The following is a 6,105-nucleotide window of genomic DNA, read 5'->3' as shown; positions in this document are numbered from 1 at the left end:
GATTGAGTAGTAACAGAATACCTCAAACCATAGGGAAATAAGTCAGCTAAGAGTACTTACTACACAATACACACATAATAAAATTTAAGCTTATTTCGCTTCAAGCGAGTTTAAAAATTATTAATAATATATTACCTACCATACAATTTATTAAGTAAGGAAACTGGGGTATCGAGTAGGTAAGCACTCTAAGCTTAATTATGTCTCATACCTATAAAATACATAATTGCTTATGCTATTCACAACGAAAGGTCGAAACTTCATAGGTAAAAGAACAAGAAATAGATTTACTTCACGTAGGTCATTTGCCTACCTATTATTAAATAAGTCATAGTCCTACAGCTATCCCAAATTGTGGATACCTAATATAAAATACCTACATTTAAAAATAAAACCTCTCTCACCGGGCGTCAATTCTTAAGATTTTCGAAAAGCTTCCTTGTGCATGTTGATTTTAGTTTTGGTTGCATTGCTTTACAGGGTGATGAGGGTAGAGGTAGTGTGGAGAAAAAGGGTGGTGGTACAAGTGGACGTAAGCGGAGCCATGATACTGCTTCAACGCGAAAGATTAACACATATTTTTTAAAAAAACCTAGAGTCGAGGTTGATGCTGGGGCATTGACTGTTGGTAGTCAAATAACGAGTCATCCAGCTGAAGTGAATGACGATTTAGACTTGGCTTCTTTTTCTGATCAGCCAACAACTTTGTCAAGAGCGTCATCATCATCAACTAGAACTAGTGGCTTGTCATTAAACTCTGAATTTGCTTCAGATATCGGAAATTATATTTCTGTAAAACAAAACTTGCATGAATTGCCTGATGCAACTAAAGCTGCACTACTAGAAAAACATTGGGTGCCTCCATCAAACTATGATTTTCCGTACCAAGTTTTACAAAAACACGGAAAAACGTACAGAAAACATGTCCAAAAATCACATCTTGAAAAATTCCATTGGCTTGTGCTTTCACATAAAGATCAGGGGCTTTATTGCAAATATTGTGCCTTATTTGTCACTCCATCTTCCACTGATTTCGTTAGATCGAATCCTGGACGTCTTGTGAAAGAACCGCTGAAAGTTTTTAATAACCTATTAGGTGAAACAGGGTTATTGCTACAGCATCAGCGTAATCGATACCATAACATAGCTGTCGAAAGTGGAAAGAATTTTTTAGCCTGCTACCATAAACCGGAGATTGACATTGCCAACCTGATTTCAACGCAAAGAATGGCTCAAGTAGCAGAAAATCGAGATCGGTTAAGGCCAATTATTAAAACAATAATTTTGTGTGGTCGTCAAAATATACCATTACGTGGCCACAGAGACGATGGCCAGATTATCAACAAAAACACCGACCACAGTGACGTTTCCTCTTCAGAAGGAAATTTCCGAGCTCTGTTGAAATTTAGAATAGATGCTGGGGACTCAGTTCTCGAACACCATTTAACATCAACAAGTTCTACAGCGACTTACATTAGCAAAACTGTACAAAACGAACTTATAGATATTTGCAAAGAACAGATTCAGGAAAGTATTTTACAGAATGTGAAAAAGGCTAAGTTTTTCTCTATTATTTTTGACGAGACTACAGATGTATCTCATACCGAACAGATGAGTCTATCGTTTAGATATTTTAGTGACGGTTTTATTAAGGAAGATTTTTTATGCTTTTGCGATGCTTATGAAATACTAAAAACACTTCAGTGCGAAGAAGAAGGCTCAGACGGCACAAAATAATTACAGTTAACAGGCACCGCTTTATCAAAAATAGTGGAAAATATTTGCTACAAATTTGATATAGATTTATCATTTTGTGTAGGGATAGGAACTGACAGCTGTTCCGTAATGGCATCCGAAGCAAAAGGTGCCGTTCAGGAACTTTGTAAAAAAGCCATTCACGCAAAACGTTGTCCTTGCAGCAATCATGTTTTAAATAACTCTTTGGCGAAGTCGTCAAACGTCGTTTTGTGTAGAAACGCCACGGGGACCATGAAAAAAATCGTGGCGTTTGCTAACGCGTCTGCAAAACGCCATAAAGTATTTTCAGAAGAACTTGATGGTGCTGCAATTCAAGGTATATGCGAGACACGGTGGGTTGAACGGCATGACGGCCATTTACAATTCCAGGGTGACAATCTGGTTAAAATTTGTAACGCACTGGAGAGAATATCGACATGGCAAGATAATAAAACTTCAAGTGACGCTCACAGTCTCTTGCAAACGCTACGTAGCTCTGATTTTATTATATCGTCGATATGCTTAAGCGATATTCTAGGTAAGAAAAAATAAAACATATCAAAATTCGAATTTTAATGTAAATAAATATTTAAAGTAGCTCTTAAAATGTTTATAATTTTTTTTAATTTTAGGAACTACAGTTTCGTTAAGCCGATTCCTGCAAACGGTATCAGTCGATATCAAAAGAGCTACCGATGCAGTGAAGGATGTCATGGAAGTATTACGGTCCAAACGCCTAAACGCTGAGTCTGTATTTAAGCAATTATTTTCAGAGGCGACAGAGCAAGCAAAACAATTGGATGTTACATTAAAATGCCCACGTACAGTTCCAAGGCAAACTAACAGATCCAATTATGTGGCGAAATCGGTGGAAGAGTACTTTCGAATATCCATTTACATACCTCTATTAGATTCAATTATCAATGATTTGGAGCAGAGATTGTCTCCGGAGGTACTCGACCTATTTAATTTAGGAGTTTTTCTGCCTAAACCGAATGTCAGTGTCAGGGACCACAGAGACTGCGATATCGAGACAGTAAAAGTTAAAAAAGTTGTCCAGATGTACCGTCGATTCATTAATGATAGTGAATCCACTGTCATAAATGAGTACCTACTCTGGATGGCCAAATGGAAAAGAGAATGTGAAAACAATTCGTCCATACCAGACGAGGTAGCTCATCTCATCGAAGCATGCGACCAAGATTTGTACCCTAACATCAAAATGTTTTTACAAATACTGGCAACTCTCCCAGTCAGCGTAGCTACCGCAGAGAGATCTTTTTCTACTCTTCGCAGAGTAAAATCTTGGTTGCGTGCCTCAATGGCAGAGGAAAGGTTATCTGGGCTTGCCCTTCTGAATATACATAAAGATATGAACCTAGATATAGATGAAATAATCAACGTTTTCGCAAAAAAGAAACGTAAGCTTGAATTTGTAATTTAAGTATGCAAATCTCGCGCATCCAATGATGATCCCTATACTTAGTTTTTTTTAGCATTAGAAAGAACTTGCAAGAAGGTAAGCGATCTTGACACGTCTTTTAATTGAAAAACGCTTTTTAAAAATCAATAACTATTACATATAAAAGCAGAAGAATATAAATGATCGTATTAGATTCATAATTGTTACATGTTTGCCATAACTTATTTTTAAAATGTGTTTTTCAAATAAAATACACATCAAGATTGTTTACCTTATTTCTAATGCTAAAAAAACGAATTATAAGTCACTTCATTTTTATATGGAACAGCCTGTCACGTAAAATGTTCGTACACATTTTATTGGAAGTATAGCACATTCGCTTATTTAAAAATGTAACATTTAATTAATACAAATACGGTAAAAACATATTTTTATAATTAAGCCTATCCAAAAATGACTTTGGAAAGTAAAGAGGCAAAAGCATTTACATAGATATCTAGGGACTGGCTTTACGGACAATACTCGTAATAATGAGGCACAGTGGTGTGACACTGCTAGAGTGCAATTACTCAATTAGTTGATGAGTTCACATCACGCGCGCGATTAGTTGATGAGTTCGCATTATGCGCGCTATTGGTAGGTACGAGTAGTTGCGTTAGACTGCACGATTGGCTGGAATTCGTGACCGCTGAACTAGTACCATTTTTAGTGCCCGTAAGGCCCGTCCTTAGATATTATACGTCAATGGGTAAAAGTGAGTAAGGATCATAAGTAGTAGGTACCTTAGTAATAAGATAGATTAACAATAGTCAAGCACGACTTAATTGCTTTAAATACAACTTGTACATACGTTATGAAAAGCTCTGACAATCAGTCCACAAATGATTTGTCTATCATTTTTATTTACGCAAAAGGCTAAACTGGGTTAATTCTTACTTTTTTAATAACTCCGATAATTAGTAATTACCTAACTTCTGTATGAAAGTTAATGCCTAAACTTCTTAAAACTAAGGAAAGATTGGCTCATATTATTTTTTGCAAATAATGATTGTGAATAAAGAGAGTGGTGCAAAACTGTATCAATGCAAATATGTATGAAGCGGACCACTGATTCATTAATGCACCTAATATTTATTTCAGCCATAATTACTAGATTTAAGGTTTAAGAGAGTTGATGATTATTACAAGACACGTTATTGATTTGCTTTTTTGCTGTAGCACTGTATGTATTTGCATTCCTATAGATTTTTTAAATATGTAGTACCTAATGACAACCAACTTGTCTGAATTATATCGGTTCAAAGGGAGTTTAGTAATATAAATCATGCATGATTATGATCTTTATTTCCCATTTAAGCAAAAAAAAAAAAACATTTATCTACTCGTATTATTAGTTGATTTGTACGGGTAACAACTTGATGGATGTCAAGGGATATGAAGGTCTTAGAAAAGTTTTATGTTATGTAAAAAAAAATTAGACTACCCGCCAATCATAGAGAGTCGTGCAAAACTTGAGTCAATAGTGAAAACATTTTAAGATAAAATTTAACATCCTATTTTATTTTAAATTACTCAATGCTAGAGTAACCTTAATATGTATGTTAACGGGAAATAATTCACAGCAAACATAATTGCTTACTAAATTCGTATAAATTTAAGATTCATCTCAAGGTAGTAGAATGCGGTTCGGTTTTGCATCAACTGTAAATAAAATTATTTAATGTAAAATGCATACTAGCGTCTAATTTTATTTGATATCCTCTGAAGTAGTAAACATTTCATCAAAATGGGTTTAGTAGTTCTAATAATTAAGTCTCGCCTGGTGCATCTCACTTGCTAGTCACACTTATTTAGGTACAATTCCTGAGACAGCGTCAACGTCAAGATACCTTTTTCCCCAGTTGTCCCTATTGGTACCTAAGTATTGGTTTACTAGCTGGCTACTAGGAAAGAAAAAAATTATAATTTATTGAATTAAAAAGGGTTTGGAATTTATTTATAACTATACTTGGTCAAGCAGATCTTGTCAGTAGAAAAAGGCGGCAAATTTGAAATATGTAGGCGCGTAGCGATATCGTCTCATAGAAAATTTCAATTTCGCGCCTTTTTCTACTGACAAGATTTGCTTGACCATCTATATTTAGTTGGACGAAATCAGCTCTGCCTTCAAAGCCAAAGTCCGGATGCGCGGGAAAAAGAATTAGGTATGTAGTTAGCTACCTAATCAAATTCAAATGTCATTCATGGGTCATAAATGTCAAAATTGCTTCATGAGCGAGATCAGAGTCGCACTTGGCCGATTTTCGGATGGGTGATGGGTGACCACAACCTTTTTTGAGGGCTGGATCCGCGCCTGTGCGTACCAGTAATATTTACGCCGTACAACAATTTTTAAAACTGATGTTGTGGACCGAAAGTCAAATTTCATTACTTACCTATACTTTCGAACTCTTTAAAACAACGATAAGAAGAAAATACAAAAACAGACAGCGATAAAAAGTTTGAATCAAAGATAAAATTATTGACTCCTACTAATTTCATAGTAAATTTCTTTACAATTTCTTTACCCTGGAATTCATAGAGGCCAGTACCAGCTTCTAAGTTTCCCCAGTGCATTAATGCATGCGACGGCGTATAAACTAGTTAGGCTTAGTAGTTCGCAACTCTGCAACAATGCCCGTACGCGGTCATAGTTCGTGGCAGCTAATTGAAAGGTAACATTACTGCTCCATAATGGAATAGTACCTAGGTAGAGTTACACAGACCGTGCAATTGTTATGTGTACCTACGTCAGAATTTCATATAAGTTTGAGTTTAAAATAACAATTGCATAGTCTGGGCTATAAAATCGCGGTAAACTTATCTTGGTCCTACTCTATGTAAGCATTTTATTATATATAGTGTATTACTTTACAATCGCCATCGGACATATCTGAGCGGTCAAG

Source organism: Cydia fagiglandana, chromosome 10 (assembly GCF_963556715.1).
Source record: "Cydia fagiglandana chromosome 10, ilCydFagi1.1, whole genome shotgun sequence".
Classification (NCBI taxonomy): Eukaryota; Metazoa; Arthropoda; class Insecta; order Lepidoptera; family Tortricidae; genus Cydia; species Cydia fagiglandana.
This window is presented reverse-complemented; position numbering follows the sequence as displayed.